The following is a 16,667-nucleotide window of genomic DNA, read 5'->3' on the forward strand; positions in this document are numbered from 1 at the left end:
TATATATATATATATATATATATATTGATAGAAAATGTTATGAGGATTCAGAAAAATAATTAATACTGTTTTTTACGTCATTTTTAATCGGCGTAATCAATATAAATATGAAAAAATACTTAGTAAGTAATATAAATAGTAATAACGGCATTTTTTTTTTGTTTAAAGTCTCATTGCATAGTCAGAATATGTAAAAAAAAAAAAAAATAGTGTATTTTTTGTAATACAATGCTGACATTATGAATATAAAATTTGAATTTATTCAGTAAATATTAATATAAGTCAAAATATAACAAACCAAAAAAAAATTATAAATAAATAAAGTTAAAAGAGGATAAAATAATATTTTTTAAATATATAGTGGAATAATACAAAATAAAATATGATGGAATAATATGGAGTTAATTGTGACAAAATATGTAAGGGTTTAATGATATAAATAAAAAGGGGTTTAAAAAGATGAGTAAACGTGGCTGAGTACATAAGGGTAATGGTCAAATAAATAAAATAAATTCAAACGTTTATGACAAAATAGTTGATTGATCTCAGTGTTAAATAATATTGAATAAATGATGTCAAATATCACTTGCAAAATTTTATAATTTATCTTAATGATTTATTACGCAATAGATCACCAAAACAGGTGTTATTTTGTGTTTTAATGATCTTTTAAATTCATAATATGTGACATACGTGTACAAAATATAATATAATATAATATCCTAATATTATAACTAATAACATAATTAACAAAAATTATTACTTCAGATTTAAATTAATTTTATTTTATTACTATTTTATTATATAATGTAATGTACTATATCATGAAAAATAAAAAAATTTGGACTTTATTTTGTCTTCGCGGTGAAAATGGCTACCGAATGCTATTTTTGTGTGAAAATTCTCGATTTTATTTTTTACATTTTTAACTTTATAATGCTATAACTTATAGAAAAGTGTATGGATCAACAAAATTTTTTTATGAGAAATAATATTTTTAATAATCCCTTTTAATTCGACATACTTTATCTTAATTAGGATATTAATAAGGAAATAACAAATCATGTAACTTTTGGAATAACCCTCCAATTTTTTAAAATCAAACACTATCTAAAGATTTGCATAGAAGCGTTTTATTTTGATAGTGATTTTAATCACTATCAGCTATCATTATACTTGATCCAACTATGCCACGTCACCATTGTGCCGCGACCTCCCTGTGCTGGGTTTTTTTATATTCGTAAAAATTATGATCTAAATTATTTTTATCATGTCAGGAATATTTATTAACGATACTTTTTAAAATAGGCACTAGTACTGAATTTACTTAATACCTACAAAAAGAATGAACCAATAAGTTAATACTTATTAGTCATTATGCTATCTTAACTCTATGATATGTTAAGTAGAAAAAATGATACATGTTAAATCTATTCGTAAAAAATTATAAAGTTATATTTATGAACAAAATAAAATTGCGCCTTTTAGAAAGGCTAGATACAAAAATAGTGCTTATCATTATTGTTATTATATAAAATAAAAAAAACCCAGCACAGTGGGGTCGCGACATAGTGGAGACATTGCATAGTTAGGTCCAGTATAGATTTAATCTAACAGTGATTAAAATCACTATCATAAGAAACGCTTCGATGACAAATCTGTAGATAATATTTAGTTTTAAGAAGTTGGTGGATAGTTACAAAAGCAACATCAACTATTTTCTTTATTATATCCAGATTAGTAATTCTTAAATTCAATAATATAAAAATTGGTAGCAATGTATAAATGAAATAGTTCGCGAACTTCTTTAAAAATTCTCTGTGGTTCGTTGTTGGNTTTTAAGAAGTTGGTGGATAGTTACAAAAGCAACATCAACTATTTTCTTTATTATATCCAGATTAGTAATTCTTAAATTCAAAAATATANATTCTTAAATTCAATAATATAAAAATTGGTAGCAATGTATAAATGAAATAGTTCGCGAACTTCTTTAAAAATTCTCTGTGGTTCGTTGTTGGAAATCCTGTAAATGGTTAATAGCTGTTTACAATTAAATAACAAATAAATTATATTGTTAAAATGTTACACGGTTTTTACAGTTTAACAATAAAATAAATTCATACAATGTACAAATATCAGATTTCTGATTGAACTTAGGACTACTGGTCAATATTTCCACCTTGAATTAGGTGATAATGATAACATGAGCCATGAGGGTATTGATAATAATTTTTTCTTAGTTTATGATGTTCAGGTTAAGTTATAACTTAAGGTTAGTTTATAACTTAATTGCCCATAAGTAGTGAGAACTACTACTGAAGTGTGTATTGCTGTACTAATAGTGATAAAATGAATAATTCATTGCCAAACAATATCAGCATGATCAAAAAAATTAGTGAACTTAAGAATAGTTTATTTGAATTATTCACTTGAATGAACTAAACTTTTCATCTCTATTAGATACCAATGCTAAAACTCTTTTATAAAATTAAATTCATATAAATGATCATAGCAAAATCTGAATTTAAATAGGACACTTTTCAACCCTTAAAACGACGTTTATTTAAAAATGATTTAACATAAAAAGTTATTTTCGCTACAATTCATTTTAAAATTGAATTCTCTATTGAAATGAGTAAGAAAAATTAAGGGGTTTTCATTTAAATTTCTTAAGTTAGGATAGATTATTACCCTTTTACATTAGGGTTGAACTTAAATTTTAATCGTAAAAGATGCATTTAATTAATCAATTAGCCTCTAAAAAAAAAAATTATTAAAAAAATCAATAGCGGCTCTAAAAAATCGGTGTTTCCGAATTTATTGAACATACTACTGTATATCTTAAATAAAGCTAGTGTAATATACTTTATTATGAAAACAAAAAATTCGTACTTTATTTTGTTTTCATGGTGAAAACTGACATCAATGTTTATGTCATTCGATGCGAAACTAAGAAATTAATGGTTAATGGTTTTTTAATGTCTGTCCATAAAAATTCTCAGCTCTCACTGAATCAATTGTTGATAATCAATACTTCAAATAAACCGATTTTAATCTATTTAAACTAATATTAGATATTTAGACAAATATACAGAGTAATTTTTTTATCATAGCCCACTCAATTACTTATAGAATAAATATAATTTAAACATTTTTTTTAAATTCATCCCTTATGCCTTGTAAGGGTGTCAACTTTGTTTTTTTAAATGGTAACACATATTTTGAATTTAATAAAAGGTTTGAGTTTTAATTTAATAGTAAACGACATTTGAATTTTTAATATAACATTATTTATTTATTATATATAAACATTTAAAGTTTAAAATTTTTGAGTAAATATATATGTATAATACACAAGAGTTTACAATTACAGGTAGCTAATTGTTTTTTTATGGCATTGCAGTCACAGTCACGGATTGTTTATTATCAATTATGTCTATCATTAGATGAACTTTTTATAGTATTAGTTAGTATATTTATAAACTCACAACAATGTGCCTTACTACCTGTTCAAAAGTTAAAGTGTGTACCGGTCAAGTTCCCTACATAGCTCGAATCGCATTACCCCTCTCCATGTAATGACGACACTCGTGTCCGGCACTACCGGCAGTTTGCCGTCACTAACTACGTCGGTGTACGCGAGTGAAGTCGTACCGAACCGTTTGGGTCTGATGACTCGTGGCCAGTGATCTGGTATAGTTTTTTTTTGTTGGGTTTGTGTCAGCCTGTATAGGCGAAGCCCCAACATACGGTTACTAAAGGCTCAATCCATCTTTGGAGTTGGTGTCCTTAACGTCCATACACTGGTGGTGTTTCCTTTTCTGTGGTATTGTCAAGTTAGTGCGTCTTGTCAATATAAAATTAATCGTGGCATTCAGGATTGTTGGCGTCGGCCAAGAAGTATTGTTGTGGAGATGTGTCAAGTGGCTGGGTGATGTTACTCCTTTTTCTTATTACTTAATGTTCATATTATATGTAATTATTTAATTTGTGTATGATTAAAAGAATCGTGTCATTAGTAAAAAAAATGTGTAGATTGTATTTTTAGCCTATTATTCGACTGTGTAAGTAAACCCCCGATCCGTCATTTATGTTAAGATAATTAACTTAACGTTAAAAGTATAAAGTAGTGAAATAATTTACTCTGGGAATTGTAAAGTTTCATTTCATTATTATTTTTACACTACCATTGATAATAACAAATCTGTGTACCTGCGAATATTAAATCTAAATGAGATAAAAATCAAAAAACTTAAAAAATTTTTTCTAACTAAAAAATGTTTGTAAGGTATTTTAAAATAAAATAAAAAATCGAAATTTTAACACAAAAATGTACATAATGATAGGTAAATATCTCATGTATCTATAAAAAAAAATTATATTGATTTTATCATTTTTCAAAAAATTAAAGCAGTTTTAAGTAAAAAAAAAATTGTAAAAATGCCCAAAACTAGTGATTTTTTAAATTCTAATTTTTTTGGAACTTTCCAGCATTTACGGGGAACGAGAGAAATTTTTGAGGGTAATGTCTTCAACTAGATACGATTTGTGATCTTTTGACGTATCGTTGAAAGAAATCCGTTCGGTGAGAGCTGAGAAAAAGTGGTAACAAACACACAAAAAAAAAACACATCATGGTAAACTTAATACCTTCTCAGTTTCGCATAGAAGCCAAAGGTTATAATTCAGATGAATACAATCTAAAGTTTGACATTTTTATTTTACATATTAATATATATTATATAAGCTTTAATTAAAGATATGTATTGAATTGTCAATATTTCGGGAACATTCTCAAAATTTAAGTTGAAGAAGTTCTAGTTTTTATACGCGTATTTAAAGTTTTAAACAACCCCGGTATAAATAGGTTGTATTTAAAAATAAAGTTTTCAATAGAAAGGTGTGTATATATAGTATTTTAAAAAAAAATTGTACTGATCCATACATTTTTCAAAGTTTTAGAAATATAAAGTTAAAAATATAAAATCAAGAATTTTAATATAAATATTGCATATTTTTTTATACGGTAGCCATTTTCTACATGAATTATCTTAAAGTTCGAAATTTTTTTTACATATTAAAGTATGTTCACAAGCTTTAATTTAAAATTTATATAGAAAAATTATAGTAATATTAATACCTTCTCAGCTACGCATCAAAGCTAAAATATCGAGTATTTATATTTAAAAAATAATTCTCTTCAAATTTAATAAAATAATGTATAAACATCATGTATTTCAAAATAGTTTAAATATATTCTTATAAAGTTACGTTAAACTTTTACCCCAAATAATAATTTTTTCATTAAATCACAAAAACTGTATGCGAAAATAAAATTATATCATTACTTAATAATGTATATCCAAATAAAATAAAATTTCAAGCCTTTCAAATTTTTTTTATTAACTTAGGATTTTTTTAACTAAAATAGTATTCTTAAAGGGTAAATAAACATAATAGTGTTACAATTTTTCTGATCTATATAATGTATTCAATATTATCTCTATAATTTTGTAGTGGCACAGTGGGGACGTAGCATAGAGGGGTCCAGTATAAATTTAATCTGACAGTGATTAAAATCACTATCATAAGAAACGCTTTGATGCAAATCTGTAGATAATGTTTAATTCTAAGAAATTGGTGGATAATTACAAAAGCAACATCATATTCTATTTCCTTAATTATATTAGATTCGTAATTCTTAGATTCAAAAATATAATATATAATTTTTAACTATATATTATATAATTTTTATAATTAATTCTTTTCAAATTATTAATGATTTATATTTTTATTATGATAAATTAATAATTTTAAACCTACTTTTTTTCGTCCTTTAAAGTGAAAATGTATAATAAAAAAAAATGAATTTATTACCATAACTCATATTTCAACTTACAGATTAGAAATTGACATCAATAAATAGAAAAAAATTGTCAGAAAATTTTATAATTACTATTTACAGTAAATTTATCAGAAAATTTCTATAGTTTTTGCATTTTTATCGCAATAGACTACTTAAATATAAATTATAGTAATCATTTATAATTAACTTTTGGTGTTTAAAAAGATTCTACAATTGAAATATGCAGAACTGAATTAATTTCAATGATTTACTTTAACAAAAAAAAACAATAAAAAAAAAGTTGCTAAAAATATCTACTCATTGAGCGTATTATAACATTTGATTATAATTGTAAAAATCCATTGTTAATTCAGGAGAAATTAACTATCATTTTTTTAGAAATTATTTATATAGCAACATTTTACCAAAAAATTTGGAATATTATAGTCTAGTAGTAGTACACACAAATAGAGTAAAAAAATTATTAAATTACAAAGTAAAATGATTTACATTTGTAGTTGAATACTTTTATCAAATCTAATTCGACAATAAATACTTTAAAAATATTGGAAATGAATGGCTTTAATTGTTTGTATGGGTAAAGCTGGTTAAGCTACTTTTTATTTATTTTGAGGATATATACGAGGGGAGACTACAGTGATGGGATCCTCATTAATTATTGAAGTTATTAAATCTAAATGAGATAAAAATCAAATGATTTAAACATTTATATACTAATACAAATATAAATTGTCACAGTCGGATTGGAACCTCGTCCCTAAGCGTGAAAGACACAAGTGTTACCGATTCGGCAACTGATCGTCACTTTTGTTGGATGATAAAATTAGCAATTTAAGCTGATTTAAATTTTAATGTTACTTTATCAACTATAAAAAATCAAAAAAAAATTAAATTAATTTAAATACTTATGTCTTATGAACTTTATTCTATGTCAATTAAATTATATAATTTTCATGAAAGTCAGTGTATTCCCCTAGTAAAATATTTAAAATAAAATAAAATACAAAACCTAGAATTTTAACACAAAAATAACATATTTATGATTATGATAGCCATTTTCACCAAGAAGAAAATATAAAGAATATTTTTCTTTTCATAGTAAATATAAGCATATAATATAAGCTTTAATTAAATTAAATAAAAATGTTAATTTTTCCTATAGAAGAAAAGGTGTCAGGACAAATTTGATTTAACAACTTATAGTATTTATTGAAAGCTTTAATTTGACATATATTTAAAGGATGCAGTATTTCCGGGACATTTTCAAAAGTTAAGTTGAATAAGCTAGTTTTTGTATAAAATTTGCTATTTTAAATTCCCCTCTGTGAGCAGGTTAAGTGTTAAATTTTAAAAAAATGATATCAAAAGAAAAATATCCAAGGTTTTCATAAAAAAAAATTATGTTGATTTGTTAATTTTTGAAAAAGTTATGGAAGTTTTAAGAAAAAAAAAGTAAAAATAACGTCAAAGAATATTGATTTTTAAAATTGTAATTTTTCTGAGATTTCCTCCATTTACGGGGAACGAGGGACATATTTTCAATATTTAAGGGTAATATTTTCAACTAGATACAATTTGAGATCTTTTAACATATTTTTCATCAAAATCAGTCCAGTGAGAGCTGAGAAAAAGTAACAACAGGCAAAAAAAAATACATCATGGTAAAATTAATAGCTCCTCAGCTTCACATAGAATCGAAAAAACATTGCATAAAAGATTTTATTTACAATCATTAGTTTATAACTATAAAATAAAATAAATTATTTCAATAATATGCTTTTATCCTTGTTAACTTTAAATGAAAACAAACCCAGCACTGGGGGGTCACGGCACAGTGATGACGTGGTATAGATGGATCAAGTATAATGTTATCTGACAGTGATTAAAATCACTATCAAAAATAAATGCTTCGATGCAAATCTTTAGATAGTGTTTAATTTTAAAAAATTGGTGGGTTATTCCAAAAGCTACATGATTTTCTATTTCCTTATTAATATCCTAATTAAGATAAAGTATGTCAAATGAAAAAGGGATTATTAAAAAATATTATTTCTCATAAAAAAATTGTGTTGATCCATACACTTTTCAATAAGTTATAGCATTATAAAGTTAAATATTATATAAAAAATAAAATCGAGAATTTTCACACGAAAATAGCATTCGGTAGCCATTTTCGCAGTGAAGACAAGTCCAGAGGTCAAATTTTTTTTTTTTAATTAAAGTATATTACATTAGCTTTAATTTAAAATATATATAAAAGTGTCAGACCTTCCGGAACATTTTCAAAAATTAAGTTGAAAAAGTTAATTTTTTGTGAAAAAGTTGTCATTTTAAATCCCCCCCCTATGGGCAGATTAAGGGTCAGATTTACAAAAAAAATATAGCAAATGATAAGTAAAGACATCAAGCATCTATATAAAAAAAAAATTTTATTGATATGTTCATTTTTGAAAAAGTTAGAGCATTATTAAGTTAAAAATATAAAAAAATATGTCAAAAGATCACAAATCATAACTAGTCGAAGACATTACCTTTAAAATTTGTAAAAAAATCTCTCGTTCCTCGTAAACGGGGTAAATCCCCCAATAAATTACAAATTTAAAAATCGCTAATTTTCGACATTTCTTCAATTTTTTTTACTTAAAATTGCCATAACTTTCTTAAAAATGACCGAATCAATAAAATTTATAGATGCCTTAGATATTTACCTATCATTTTATATATTTTTGTGAACATTTGACCCTTTACAAGTCGACAGGTAGGGTTTCAAAATGGTAACTATTTTACAAAAAATTAACTTTTTCAACTTAACTTTTGAAAATGTTCCTGAAAGACTGACACTTTTATATATACCTTAAAGTAAAGCTTATGTAATATACTTTAATTGGAAAAAAAAATTTGACCTCTGGATTTGTCTTAATGGTAAAAATGACTACCGTATTCAAAAATATGCTATTTTTGTGTTAAAATTCTAGGTTTTGGTATTTTATTTATTTTAAAATACCTGACAGGGGAGTACAGATTTTCATAAATATTATATAAATAAAAAATTGATATAGCATAGAAAGTTTAACTTATTTAAATTTTTTTGCTTTTTGAAGTAGAAAAAAAATATTTTGAAATTTGAACTAGATTAAATAGCCAATTTTTTCTCCCGATGGTACCAACGTACGGTTACCGAGTAGGTAAAACTTATGTTTTACAAGCTTGGTGTACGAAGTTCCAACCCGCGTATGGCAATGAACTTTTTGCATTTTTTCTTAATTATTTTTAAGTTTGAATAAATTTTATACTTCTTTGATTTTTATCTCATTTAGATTCAATAACTTCAATAAAAATCAAGGATCCCATTACTTTAGTCGCCCCTTGCAAGAAGATATTTCTTATTCGTATTAAAATTATTTTACTATATTTTAAGTTATAGCTTCGATGCAAAGCTGAGAAGATATTTTTTTGTGACTATTATTTATTTTCTCTGCTCTAACTTGACCTACTTTTTTCAACGATACGTCAAATGACTACAATTCGTATCTAGTTGATGATATTACCCTCAAAAATTGAAAAAAAAAAATTGTAATTTATCAATTAAACAGTTAGTTATTCCATGTTCTTGTAATAACTAAAAATAAAGTTGATGAGAATGGTATTCATAAAGAAGAATGATAATGGAATCATCTGTAAAGACATAATAGATAAAAGTACTTTGTTTCTAGTTATTACTTTATTAGTGTAGTTAGTGTATTAAAAGTACTCTTACCTGATATTCACTGATGATGATAGAATCTTAATTGTAGATTTATGGTTATTAAGAATATATTTAAAACTATAGTAGGTATGTTAATAAATGAGAATCGTATTTGGTTAGCAGAAGCGTATTTATTATTGTAGAAAATGTTAATTATTTTCACAAATGTATATTTTAAGTTTAGTGTCAAAAGTTAATATTATAGATAATATTAACTTAATAATAATATCAACTAATTTTTTTATTTTTTTTTACTTAAAATTGCCATAAGTTTAATAAATAAATATAATTAATTTTTATATATATCTTAAATTAAAGCATATGTAATGTGTATGGATCAAAACATTTTTTTTATGAGAAATAATATTTTTTAATAATCCCTTTTTCATTCGACATACTTTATCTTAATCAGGATATTAATAAGAAAATAGCAGATCATGTAGCTTTTGGAATAATCCACCAATTGTTTAAAATTAAACACTATCTAAAGATTTGCATTGAAGTGTTTATTTTTGATAATGATTTTAATCACTGTCAGATATCATTATACTTGATCCAACTATGCCACGTCACCACTTTTGATTTTGGATTTCTCTTCTCTTAGAGATATGCGTTCGAGACACTTGTTTTAAATAATTCCATTTGGACGATTGTACTGCTTTTTCGGGATAAAAAAATAAAAATAATAATACAACTATCTACGTTTATATGAAATATCTACAGACATTTTATGAGCCCAGAAAATGACTCGTTAATGATTTATTGGTGGGGCAGTGTTGAAGAGAACTTCTCCATATTAATAATAATAGTTAAAAGTATCTCTTGTTTCGGCGACGCTGTCAGTCGTTTGTCTGTCGTCATCATCTGAAATCAAAATACCAAAATCATAGCAATAGTCGAACAACATTATAGACTACTATAAGTTTTCTTAGTTGTTTTCGTCGAATTTAAAACGTGAGAAAGTTTTTTTCAACTCCTACACTGTCAAATTATTTTAACAAAAATATATGGTATATTTTTGTTTAAATTATTACGTTGTAACGTGTGTTTGTTTTTCTATTGTAACTAATTTATTATGTCGTTGCTATTTTTTTTTTTTGTGCTATATTTATTTTTATAATTAGCAAACGATTCGGATAATTTATGGAAGTTCATTTATTATTTATATTATATTTGTAAAAATTTACCACACGATTTTTTAAAAAGTTATAGCGGTCACGCAGGTCTTAAATGGCTCGTCTAGTCTTCGGTTAATCGTTTAAAAAAATATACACACGTAATAGAAACTACATTTACTATGTATCTTGTATTTGCTGCGTTAGGAGAAGTTAAAATAGACATTCTAAAAGAACACGTACTTGATTTGTCACAGTCGCCGCCGCCGTATTGATTGTCCACAGCTGTTGTCTTCGATCCCGAGGTCGGCTTGTTGCAAAATTGATACGATGATCTGTAGTCGGTCGGTTCGTCGACAACGATTGCATTTCCTTCGACTGAACAAAAGAAATATTGTCGTGGCATATTAAATCCGAATACAATAATGTGACGTAATAAAAAATCTCGAGTGCTAATAATGGAGCGATTCAATATTTAAAAAAATCACTGGGCGTTTGAAATCGCACGGTGTTTGTTTGTTTGCGGAAAAGCGTGTGTGTCAACACGATTGAAAAGATTATACGGAAAAGTTTTTAATACGCTAGTGTTTTTTGAATTAAATAATTTTACATGCGCGCAATTGTTGTTGGCGTGACGCTTTGTTTTGTTCGCGCGAAAATTTTTTCAAATGTATTACTATTACTCACTTTTAAAGGGTACGCAAAATCTGTCGTCTAACGGTTCCGCCCACACGTTTTTGTGAGAATACGTGATTTTCTCGTAAGGTGTTATCCCTCAAATACCTTTTTGCGTGACCATGTACCACTGACACCTGTATCTGAGATTTTGGACCCGTCCGCTTCCTAAACCGATCGAAAACATTAAATAAATAACAAGAAATCGTACGATTCCGTCGCCAAAGTAAATGAATTCCTGAGTACGGGGGTTATACTCACCCATTTCATAAAGCGCGTTCCTCGAGTTCTTTGTCAGTTTCTTGGACGCTTCGTCAAAAGTAAAGAAAATCGCCATGTGACCGCTTTTAAATGGACGACCTCGCCACCTCCAACCACACGTCCATTTCCGAGCTGCTGCGTTCGTACGTCTCAAAGTTTTTCAAAGCCGCCACGGTGTAAGTCGACGGCACACTCACTATTTTCCCATGACGCACAGCTTCGGGAAATTCGTCGTGTTCCTTCCGGTGTACACGTGCACCGAAAAAGTGTTGTCCGGGCATGTAGTCGAAGACCGCAGTTGGGCGAGATTTCCATCACTTCAACGGACGGCGTCTTCTCTCCGTCGTCGTCGTTGCCTGTGTTACGAATTTGCCGTACAGTAACGCGTAACTTTATGTGTATCGCAGTGATAATCATCCTATATTACCGTACCAACGTAAGACGACAACGTTCATTTAAAACCGATAGCGGCCTTATAATGACATAATGACTTAAGTCGTTTTTGAAATGACCGATTCAATTATTCTGAGAGTTTATCTATCCTACGGACTACACATGTAAGAGTTGGTTTACAATATTTATCGATGAAAAATATTAGGTTTTAAAATTATAATGTAAAATTTAGTGAAAGAACTTTGCAAAAAATTAACAACATTGATTTGATTTCAAATCTATTCAAAATTCGACGAATTTATTACAATATTGTTGTTGCTTACTTTAAAACAGCGGTTCCCAAACTTTTTCAGCCATAGAACCTTTTTTTAAATAGTAATTTCTCGTGGAGTCCCAAGAAATATTTAATGTTGATTTATCTACCTGTATTTTATGAAGTCTATTAAACACGAATCGTGTATATATGGTATTAAAAATAAAATGATAATTACAAATAAAATAAAGAATAATATTAAAAGAACAAAAGAAAATATTATTTATTACTTAAATTTAAAAAATGAGAATATAACGAGTTAAGGTCATTGAAAAAAATATATATATAATATTCCATGTCTTGATCTTGGAGTTCGAGTCTTAATTTGAACAATGTGCCTGCATTTTGCGACAAAGTTTGTCTGTGTCCGGTGTCACAGAAGTCAATTGGAGACGTATATCGTCTTCTGCTTCCAAACATGCTCGATATTTTGTTTTGGTAGCAGTGTAGCGCGAAAAAGCCGTTTCACAAAGATACGTCGTACCAAAAGGCAATAAGAGCAATTTAGCTATTGAATTCAATACTGAAAAATCTTCCTTTTCAAACCTCCACATCAGGCATCGTAGATTCTGAAGCAGTTACATCTACATTGTGTTCGGAATTCTCTTTTGATTGAACAGTAGTTGATGGCTGATGATGCTTAGGTCTAACAGAACCCGTTTTAAATCACCGTTCCATTTTAACATAAATACACGTCTGTCGTTAAATAAAATAATAAAATAATGAAATAATTGAATCAAATTTAATACACGTACGTCGTTTGTAAATATGCACTATAAACTGACAAATAACTTATGTACGACGGACCTAATCGCGTGGATAATTATAGATTTTTATATCGGGATTTAATATTATATGTTATGTAATACACGAATAGGGGAATTATCAAATTCCCTTTGACAAAGTCTTTTTAAAATATAAATATTCGTTTAAAATTTTAAAATTGTTAAAAATAACAAATAGCTTTTAAAATGATCAAATTCTTATGGTGTAACGAACGGAGACCTTGAAAAAATATTGCGGAGGACCAAGGGCTCCATGGAGTACAGTTGGGAACCGCTGCTTTAAAAAAACAAGTCTTGTCAGTTTATTTGTTTAAATCGACACTTACCTACTTATGCTCGACTTATTATTATAGATAGAGTTATAATACCTCATCGGCATCGCGATTTAAGTTTTTCGAGATTTATTATTTTCCAACAGCCGACTGTGATAAGAAGCTCTGATGGTGGTGTTATCGAATAAATAATGATTTTAACGAAAACATGAACGCGTAGTAAATAGCTGTGTGGTATTAGTTATAGCGGGGGGAAGGTTAGTGTTACGACGAGAATGCGTTGTACGAACATCGAGTAGTACGGAGGCATTGATTTTCTGATACGGAAATTTTCCCGCCGTTGAGTTAAAATCATAATCGCCAATCCTTTTTTACATTTGCGTACGTCGGATTGTTTTAAATGTACCACCTCAATAGTAAATAGTTTCCGAATTAATTTAAAACTATTTTTAATTTACTGGAAAACGATGTCATATAATATTTCGTGTCCCAGCTGAAGTGTATATACGCGTCAACTGAGTGGAACCCAATAAACAATATATTTTGTAGGATTTTAAGTACTAGGACATAAATGGTATAAATAAATATGCGATTTTTATCATTTTTTGGGTGCTACGACAGAATTAGAAGGCAAATTTGTTTCGGGAATGACTGTTAGTAAAAAAAATACTCATGTGCATAAATTATAATTTCGATGATGATATGATTGAATGGGAATGTAAATTTTTTTGTTGGGAAAATGTAAGTAAATTAATTAATTATTTAATATAATAATGTAATACAATATAATAACATTATCATGTAAAAATAAATTGAATACAAATTAGTATTTATATACGCTAACCATTATAGTGATGATTATTATGTAGAAACAGAGTGTATTATTTTTGATAATAACCATCAATTTTTAAAATTTGAAAATGTTTAAATACATGCATTTCTCTAATTATTACTATTACTATTAATGAGTAAATTTTGATATTTTTCTATTATTGAGTTTTACTTTCAAGTTGCGGCCAATTAATTTGATTTTTTTTATATTTGTAACCTTTCAACACCTTAAAAAATTGCTTATAATCTCGTAGATAAGATTCAAACCACAACAATAATGGTTCAACAAAACCTGAATCTATCAGCACTCTCATTAATAACTTATGATCAACGCGATCAAAAGCCTTGGTAAAGTCTGTGTAAATTACATCTACTTGTGAGCGATTCATAAAAGCCTCAAATATGTAATTATTAAAAACTAGACTGTTTGAAGTCGTTGAGTGACCAGGACAAAATCCATGTTGCTCATCAATTAAAACCGAATTAATAGCTGGTTTAATAAAATGCAATACTAGTAAATCAAAAAGTTTGACTATATGGCTAGATAGTGAAATTGGTCTATAGTTACTAACATTAGAAATATCTCCAGACTTAAGTACTAGTGTTACGACACTAAGCTTAAATAGATCTGGATAGATTTCTTCATCTAGTGATTTACGAAAAATAAGCCATAATGGATACTATAAAGACAAACGTAATATGTATAGAAATTCACCATAGATACCATCTGGTCCTACTGATTTGTTACCGTAAAATTTATTTAATTCTAATTCGACATCACTAATATTAAAAAAACAATTGCTTGGAAGATCATAAGATAAATGTGGAGAAACCGACGTATTATCAATATCACTGGACTGAGCATATACCGAAGAAAAATGTTTAGAAAATAGATTAGAAACTTTTATACTATTAGTAATAGTAAACCCATTCAAATTAATTGTTTTAGGAATTGACTGTTGAGATTCACTCTTTCTAACAAAGTTCCAAAATTTTTTTAGATTAATACAAAAATTAGATTCAGTCTGTTCAATAAATTTTCTGTAACAATTTTTCGATAAAAATTTGTATTTTGCACGTAGTAGAGAAAACTTTCTGTAATTGAGTGGATTACGTGTTGCCTTAAAAATGGCGTGGGCTTTTCTTTTTTGAAACACTGTATCAATCAAAAATCCTTAGAAAACCATCAAAGAAAATTAGATTTATTATAGTTAACAGGTGGAACCCAGTAAAGAATAAAGAAGTGTAATGCATCATACAAATTTGATGTTGTTAAATTAACGTCTAGTTGAGTAAAAGTATCCAACCAATTATAAGATAAGAAAAAATCTGAAATACGTGTATAATCTGCTTTCATAAAATTAAAATATGATTCAACGGCATAAAAAAACGGATTTTTTTATTTGTTGGGTAATCAATAGCTAATGCAGGATAATATCGATCTTCAGGAACAATTGGATCGTGCACCATATTAACTTTAAAGAGATTCTTATTTGTAAATATAAGATCTAACATTGAATTGTATACGTTAAAAACATTATTAACTTGATAAAAGTTTAAGAAATCAAAAGTCTCGGGAATAGGCTGTTTTTGGAAGCCATTGAATAGAAAATACTTAAATTATCATTAGACCAATTAATATTAGGTAAGTTAAAGTCACCATATAGAATAAAACTATGGGTGCTATAACAACAAACTAGATTTTTAATTGTGCTAGAATAAGTATCATAGGATTGAATAGGAGAGTTAGGAGGAAAATATACACCACCAACTATAAAATTGTCATTATTACAACTAAAACTAACATAAATTTGTTCAATACTTAAATTAGAGATAGAAACAATTTGTGAATGAAAATCTTTATGCACAGCAATAAGGACACCACCATCTCTAGTACAATTACTCATTAAAATATTTCTATCACATCGGTAAACATTATAATTATCCAAACATAATTCAGAATCAAATATATCAGAATTAAGCCAGGTTTCTGTTAAAACAAAAAATACATAATTAAAGCTGGCAAAATTACACTTAAGAGTAAAAAATTTAGTCCTAAGACCACGACAGTTTTGGTAAAAACCAAACGGAACATTATCATTCGACGTAGTATAGCTAATTGTAGGTAAATCACGAGGACAAGACTTATTAATTTTAAAATTGTAGAAATCTAATATAAAAGTACTAAGAGTGGACTTGGCATTTATTATAAAAATATACATGCTCATGAAAACCTAGTGTACATGGCTGAACTATGAAAGTTGAGAAATTTGCTGAATCTCTGGTTGTCGATTGGTATGTTTTCACGAACCCAGTTTTTTGGAATTGATTTGATCACAGATGGAACACCATTTTCATATAATATATACGTATAATACGTAATATATACGTATAATATATACGTAGATTTG

The 16,667-nt window shown here is 27.2% G+C and overlaps 1 long non-coding RNA gene across 1 annotated transcript; it reads right to left on the reverse strand.

Moving 5' to 3' along the window:
* Nucleotides 1-9,958: 9,958 nt before the first annotated feature.
* On the reverse strand, nucleotides 9,959-12,461 carry LOC126899625 (uncharacterized). The gene is made up of 4 exons (XR_007702644.1): nucleotides 11,663-12,461; nucleotides 11,414-11,569; nucleotides 10,970-11,104; nucleotides 9,959-10,475 (listed from the first exon to the last, which is right to left on the reverse strand). It is a non-coding gene; the product is annotated as an uncharacterized LOC126899625 (long non-coding RNA).
* Nucleotides 12,462-16,667: the final 4,206 nt, after the last annotated feature.

The sequence above is a fragment of the Daktulosphaira vitifoliae genome, unplaced genomic scaffold (genome assembly GCF_025091365.1).
Source record: "Daktulosphaira vitifoliae isolate Bord-2020 unplaced genomic scaffold, ASM2509136v1 Scaffold_2, whole genome shotgun sequence".
Classification (NCBI taxonomy): domain Eukaryota; kingdom Metazoa; phylum Arthropoda; class Insecta; order Hemiptera; family Phylloxeridae; genus Daktulosphaira; species Daktulosphaira vitifoliae.